The following is a 7,868-nucleotide window of genomic DNA, read 5'->3' on the forward strand; positions in this document are numbered from 1 at the left end:
TGTGTGTATTACAGTCTCTGTAGAACACAAAGTCTAGTTACAAGATAACTAAACCCTAGCGTTAATGTGAGCATTAGTATTTCTAGGCACTTGCATCACATTATAAAACAGCAATAATATGAAATGTGTGTGACTCATCAGTGAGGTACAGATGGTCTGAGTCTGATGACACATGGCCTCTTCTCCCTTCATCGTGTTTAATGTTGATAATGGCCAATAAAGGGAGCTGTATCCCTGTGCTGAGGCTGCTGAAAGTTGTGAAACACCCTCTCTGTCTGACACACACACTTCCATTACCCTATTATACAATCCTTAAACTGATCATTTGTCTCATCTCATCTCATTATCTCCAGCCGCTTTATCCTGTTCTACAGGGTCGCAGGAGCCTATCCCAGCTGACTACAGGTGAAAGGCGGGGTACACCCTGGACAAGTCGCCAGGTCATCACAGGGCTGACACATAGACACAGACAACCATTCACACTCACATTCACACCTACAGTCAATTTAGAGTCACCAGTTAACCTAACCTGCATGTCTTTGGACTGTGGGGGAAACCGGAGCACCCGGAGGAAACCCAGGCGGACACGGGGAGAACATGCAAACTCCACACAGAAAGGCCCTCGCTGGCCACGGGGCTCGAACCCGGACTGTATTGTTACTTTTTGATTTTTTTTTTTAGACTCACTGTATCTAATAATTTTATTCACCTTTAATACTCTTATCCCATTACAAATGAATATGCAACATACAAAATCTAAATCACCAAAATAATCACAAAATACAAATTTGTCACATCTTGAAGCACATATCAAAAATAGCTTGAGTGGTCATTGAAATATCTCAAAGCACAGTATTACTGTATCTCTCAGCATTCTGCTCATCGAAAAGTCTAATCGTACCCGTGTCCATTTGTGTCCATGCTCGTGTGTGTCCACATTAGCAGGTTTAAGTTTTAAAATAATCGTTGAAAATGAAAACGATCTCCATCCAGATGACCATTTTTGCCCCATATCAGAAGTAAACTCTATCCATATTAACATCCCTGAAAATGCAATGTCCATTACATAACCCTTCACATACACCCTGTGCTGATCAACAGAAAGCAGATCATCTATTGCAGTAGACCCATTAGTAGGCCGCAAAACGCCATCTAGTGGTCTGTGAATTTTTTCAAGTTTGCAGCCAGATACTAAATAGTTCAGGATGTCGTAGTGTCCCAAAACCAGTAGCTGGTTTGCTGTACACTTTAAGTGGAATAAATACTGTGGCAGTGGGGGCGTGGCCAAGTGTCAGTCTGTGACCGGAGGGCGGAGTCAGGGAAGGTAAGTGGCAGAATCACTACACCTGATGTGAATTAACCTGTGTGTGTCTTCCCAGCAACCACGCCCTATATAAGGAGAGAGAGAGCAGAGGAAGTGAGCTCTCTCCCGCACCAGATGACTTGTGTGTGTGTATGTATGTATGTGTGTGGCTGGGAGAGTGAATGTTAGTACTGAAAAGTGCAAATAAAAAGAGTTTTTGGAACTCGGTTCTGGCCTGCCGTCCTTCTGTGCTCCGCCCACCCGCTCTGACTTCTACAGTGGTGCCGAAACCCGGGACCGAGCACAGAAGAGAACAGCCCCATGGAGTCCTCCCCCTTCTCAGAGCTGATCCACGCCCTCACCACGGCCCAACAGAGCCAGCACCAGGCGCTGCTCGCCCTCCGAAAGGAGCAAGAACAACAGTTCGAGGCCCTGGTGCTGGAGCAACAGGCAGATCGTCAGGCGTTCCGGCACCTCCTCGCGTCGGCGGGGTCCACCATCTCCACCGCTACGGGCCCACTCCACCTCACCCCAATGAAGATGGGCCCGCACGACGACCCCGAGGCCTTCCTCACACTATTTGAACAAGCAGCAGAGGCCTCGGGGTGGCCGGTGGAACAGCGCGCGGCAGGCCTCCTCCCCCTGCTAACAGGCGAGGTGCAGCTGGCCGCACTACAGCTCCCCGCCGACAGCCGGCTGGTCTACATGGACCTGCGCCGGGCCATCCTCCAGCGTGTGGGGCGCACCCCCGAACAACATCATCAGCGCTTCCGCGCTCTACGCCTAGAGGAGGTCGGCCGCTCATTTACGTTTGGCCAGCAACTCTGGGACACCTGCAGGTGGTGGCTGAGGGCTGACAACCGCGACGCCGAGGAAGTCGTCGACCTGGTGGCACTGGAACAGTTCATCGCGCAACTTCCCCAAGGAACGGCGAAGTGGCAGGCTGTTGGCGGCTGTTCCCGCGGCAGGATCACAGATCCCCTCTTCACTTCTGTCCTCTCTCTTTCTCTCTCCCCCTCCCCTTCTGTGACTCGTCCTCACCCCGTTCCCCCACCGCGAAGGCGGGGGCCGGCTCCCTCACAGCCGGTCCGCCGCACCTGCGGTGTCCTCCCGTTTCCCACTTCCGTGTCTGTCTCTCCCTCCCCTCAGGTGAGCCCCAGAGTACCAGTGCAGAGAGAAAGCCCAGGTCGGTTTGCTGGCGCTGCGGGGAGCCGGGGCATCTCCAGCATCAATGCTCGGCAAAGGAGGTGGGCGCGGTGGTCTGGATCCCCGACGCGCCAGGAGCCACCCTCGATCAGGCCGGAGTGTATCGCATACCGGTGAGTATCCAAGGGGATACATATCAGGCTTTGGTGGACTCTGGCTGTAATCAGACCTCAATCCACCAAAGCTTGGTGCAAGACGAGGCATTGGGGGGAGCACAGGGGGTGAAGGTGTTGTGTGTGCATGGGGATGTTGACAGCTACCCTTTAGTGTCGGTCCATGTTTTTTTCAGAGGGGAAAAATTTAGAGTAAAGGCTTAAAGAGTTAATCCTCGCCTCATCCACTCGATAATTTTGGGGACTGATTGGCCGGGATTCGGGGAGTTAATGAGTCATTTAGTAAAGAGTGGGTCCTGCCGTATTTCAGCAAGGGGAGGTCCCAGTGTCGCATTGGCGGGAGCAGCTGTCACAGAGCCGTCTACATCATCTCCATGTCAGAGTGAGGAGCCGCCGGCTCCTCCTCCCTCTCTTGGGGAATCCCTTGCGGATTTCCCGTTAGAGCAGTCGCGAGATGAGACTCTGCGGCATGTGTTTGACCAAGTGAGAGTAATCGATGGTCAAACGCTCCAGCCAAACGCCACCCTGTCCTTCCCCTATTTTTCTATTATGAAGGATAGGTTATACCGAGTGACGCAGGACACTCAAACTAAAGAACAAATCACGCAGCTCTTGATTCCAAAAAGCCGCCGGGAATTGGTATTCCAGGCAGCTCACTTTAATCCCATGGCTGGACACCTAGGGCAGGATAAAACACTAGCCCGAATAATGGCCCGGTTCTATTGGCCAGGGACTCGCGGCAATGTCCGTAGGTGGTGTACAGCGTGCCGCGAATGCCAGTTAGTAAATCCAGCAGCCATTCCAAAAGCTCCTTTGTGCCCTCTCCCATTAATCGAGACCCCGTTCGAAAGAATTGGGATGGATCTCGTCGGGCCATTAGATCGGTCAACACGAGGGTACCGCTTTATATTAGTTCTAGTGGACTATGCAACGCAATACCCGGAAGCAGTGCCTCTGCGCAATATCTCAGCACGCAGTATTGCGGAAGCACTCTTCCGCATTATCTCCTGAGTTGGAATCCCGAAAGAGATTCTGACTGATCAAGGCACCTCGTTTATGTCACGAACACTGAACGAACTTTATGGGTTATTAGGTATTAAGCCGATCCGCACCAGCGTTTATCACCCACAAACGGACGGTTTAGTTGAACGATTCAATCGCACCCTCAAAAATGTAATTAAGAAATTTGTAAGCGAGGACGCACGTAATTGGGATAAATGGCTCGAACCCTTGTTGTTTGCAGTGCGAGAGGTCCCACAAGCCTCCAAGGGGTTCTCCCCATTCGAATTGTTATATGGGCGTAAGCCGTGTGGCATTTTAGATGTGCTGCAAGAAAATTGGGAGGAGGGACCTTCACCAAGTAAAAATGAAATTCAATACGTTATTGACCTGCGCGCAAAACTCTACACACTCACACACCTAACCTAGGAGAATTTGCGGCAGGCCCAAGAACGGAAAACCCGCCTGTACGACAAGGGTACGCGCCTTAGGGAGTTCACACCGGGAGATAAAGTACTCGTACTGTTGCCCACATCGAGCTCCAAATTAATCGCCAAGTGGCAAGGACCCTTTGAGGTCACACGGCGAGTCGGGGACGTCGACTACGAGGTGAGGCGAACGGACAGGGGTGGGGCGTTACAGATTTACCACCTCAATCTGCTCAAACTCTGGAATGAGGAGGTCCCTGTGGTGTTGGTGTCGGTGGTTCCGGAGAAGGCGGAGCTGGGGCTGGAGGTTCAAAAGGGAGCATTGGCATCGCATACCTCTCAGGTCCCCTGTGGAGACCACCTCTCCCCGACACAACTCGCGGAGGTTGCCCAGTTGCAGACCGAATTTTCGGACATGTTCTTGCCCCTGTCCGTCCGCACCGACCTCATAGAGCACCACATTGAGACGCCCGCGGGGGTGGTAGTGCGTAGCTGCCCTTACAGGCTACCCGAACACAAGAAAAAAGTGGTTCGGGAAGAACTCAAGGCCATGCTCGAAATGGGCATCGTCGAGGAGTCCCACAGCAACTGGAGCAGCCCGGTGGTCTTGGTACCCAAGGCCGACAGGTCGGTCCGGTTCTGTGTAGACTATAGAAAAGTCAACGCGGTGTCTAAATTCGACGCGTATAAAAAGAGCATCTTGGAGTGGCAGCGGCTCTCAGAAGTAAAGATGGGAAGAGGATAACCAATCCCCTTAATTCTGCGCCGACAAATAGTAGAGCAATATCAGAAAGGAGTTCGACAGTGTAAAGTTGCAAAGAGTTTGAACGGATCATCTACAGCAGGGGTGTCAAACCTGATCCATAAAGGGCCATGTGGCTGCATGTTTTCATTCCAGCCATGCAGCAGCACCCTGATTTGGCTTATTCAATCAACTGACACACCCACCCTTTGGTGACTGACCCCTTGAAAATGGTTCCTCCAGGAACCATTAAACATTTTTAAACGTTTCAGTTGTCAAGACAATGGAAAAACTAAAATACAAGAGCATTTTGTTTTGTGCACAAGAGCATTGTGATGTATCTTTCTGTTTTTGTATTTTAGTTTTTCCGTTGTCTTGACAACTGAAATGTCATCGTTCCTGGAGGAACCATTTTCAAGGGGTCAGTCACCAAAGGGTTAATCAAGGGTGGGTGTGGCTGCAAGTATTTGACTGTGTGAAGACAGTTCAGTTGATTGAATGAGCCAAGTCAGGTGTGCTGCTGCATGGCTGGAATGAAAACCTGCAGCCACAAGGCCCTTTATGGATCAGGTTTGACACCCCTGATCTACAGCAGTGGTTTTCAAAGTGGGGGCCGCCAGGGGGCGCTAGGGGGGCCTCAGAAAGTTGGAAGGATGATAACAAAAAAATTGCGAAAAAGAATATATACTTTTTAAAAATAATTATTATTAAATATATTGTAATTAGTTTTTTAATCATTATTATAAAATATAATTATTAATAATAATACATCATATCGAAACATTGTTTGCCATGCTCATCTCTCCGATTGCCTGTGATGTTGCGGTTTGTGCCATTTATCAAGCTGCTTTGCTCCTCAAGCTAGCGTATTGCTAGCGCAAAATGGACAGGTTTTTGAAGAAGAGACCAAAGGAACAAACCAACAGCCCTGCTGTGGAGGACACTGCTGCGAAAAAAACTAAGAAGTCCTGGCCAACTAAAATCCGAAAATATGAGGCATTAAGTATGGCTTTACAGCCATACAGAAAAATGGCCATGATTGCCTGAAATGCGTCCTCTGTCTGGAGACCCTGTCAAACGAGTGCTTAAAATCTTCAAAACTTCAGCGTCACTTGGTACAAAAACATCCGACAGATGCCGAAAAAACAGTAGATTTCTTCAGACGCAATGAAGAGCATTTGGTCAGGCAATCTGCTGCATTCACCCAGCAAGCTACTGTCCCCGAGTGGGCCCTGAAGGCATCATTTTTAGCCTCGTACCATATTGCTTGTGCTAAAAAAACCTCACTCAATTGGAGAAGATTTGATTTTACCAGCCACCAAAGACATTGTCCGAGAATTGCTTGGTGAGGATGCTGCCAAAAAAATCGATGCTGTCCCACTCTCTGATAACACCGTGAGCCGACGGATTGGTGACATGGCTCAAGACGTATCTGCTCAGCTGTTGGAGCAGGTGAGAGCCAGCGAATACTTCGCACTTTAGCTGGATGAGAGCACAGATTTATCCAATGAGGCCCAACTGCTTGTGTACATCAGATTTATTTCACAGGAAAGATTTGTGGAGGAAATACTATTTTGTAAAGCACTTGAAAGAAGAACTACTGGGAAAGACATTTTTCAAGTTTTGGACGATTACATTGAGTCTAACGGATTGGACTGGACCCGTTGTGTGGGGGTGTGTTCGGACGGAGCCGCGGCAATGACCGGGAAGATCAGTGGAATGACCGCTCTCATTAAGCAGAAGGCCCCGCATGTATGTAGTGGCCACACACTGCATGCTCCATCGCAAGGCACTGGTCGCAAAAAGGATGGATAATGAGTTGAATCAGGTACTACAGGAGGTTATACAGTTTATTGTTCAGTGCGAAAATATTTGTGTTGATACCATGTTAGTTAATAATATTCTTATGCTAAACAAATGTAACAATTATTTAATATTGAATAAAAGTAAGAGAAAACATTCTAAAAGTTGATGTTTCTTTACATATTTTGTAGCATTGTCTGTGGGTTTGCAAAGGGGGTCCCCGGCCAGAAGCTAATGCTGTTTGGGGGGCCTTGGCATGGAAAAATTTGGGAACCCCTGATCTACAGTGCATAATATCATCAAAAGATTCAGAGAATCTGGAAGAATCTCTGTGCGTAAGGGTCAAGGCCGGAAAACCATACTGGGTGCCCGTGATCTTCGGGCCCTTAGACGGCACTGCATCACATACAGACATGCTTCTGTATTGGAAATCACAAAATGGGCTCAGGAATATTTCCAGAGAACATTATCTGTGAACACAATTCACCATGCCATCTGCCGTTGCCAGCCAAAACTCTATAGTTCAAAGAAGAAGCCGTATCTAAGCGTGATCCAGAAGCGCAGACGTCTTCTCTGGGCCAAGGCTCATTTAAAATGGACTGTGGCAAAGTGGAAAACTGTTCTGTGGTCAGACAAATCAAAATGTGAAGTTCTTTATGGAAATCAGGGACGTCGTGTCATTCGGACTAAAGAGGAGAAAGACGACCCAAGTTGTCATCAGTGCTCAGTTCAGAAGCCTGCATCTCTGATGGTATGGGGTTGCATTAGTGTGTGTGGCATGGGCAGCTTACACATCTGGAAAGACCCCATCAATGCTGAAAGGTATATCCAGGTTCTAGAGCAACATATGCTCCCATCCAGACGACGTCTCTTTCAGGGAAGACCTTGCATTTTCCAACATGACAATGCCAAACCACATACTGCATCAATTACAGCATCATGGCTGCGTAGAAGAAGGGTCCGGGTACTGAACTGGCCAGCCTGCAGTCCAGATCTTTCACCCACAGAAAACATTTGGTGCATCATAAAATGGAAGATACGACAAAAAAGACCTAAGATAGTTGAGCAATTAGAATCCTACATTAGACAAGAATGGGTTAACATTCCTATCCCTAAACTTGAGCAACTTGTCTCCTCAGTCCCCAGACATTTACAGACTGTTGTAAAGAGAAAAGGGGATGTCTCACAGTGGTAAACATGGCCTTGTTCCAACTTTTTTGAGATGTGTTGTTGTCATGAAATTTAAAAATCACCTAATTTTTTTCTTTAAATGA

Source organism: Neoarius graeffei, chromosome 14, assembly GCF_027579695.1.
Source record: "Neoarius graeffei isolate fNeoGra1 chromosome 14, fNeoGra1.pri, whole genome shotgun sequence".
Lineage (NCBI taxonomy): Eukaryota > Metazoa > Chordata > Actinopteri > Siluriformes > Ariidae > Neoarius > Neoarius graeffei.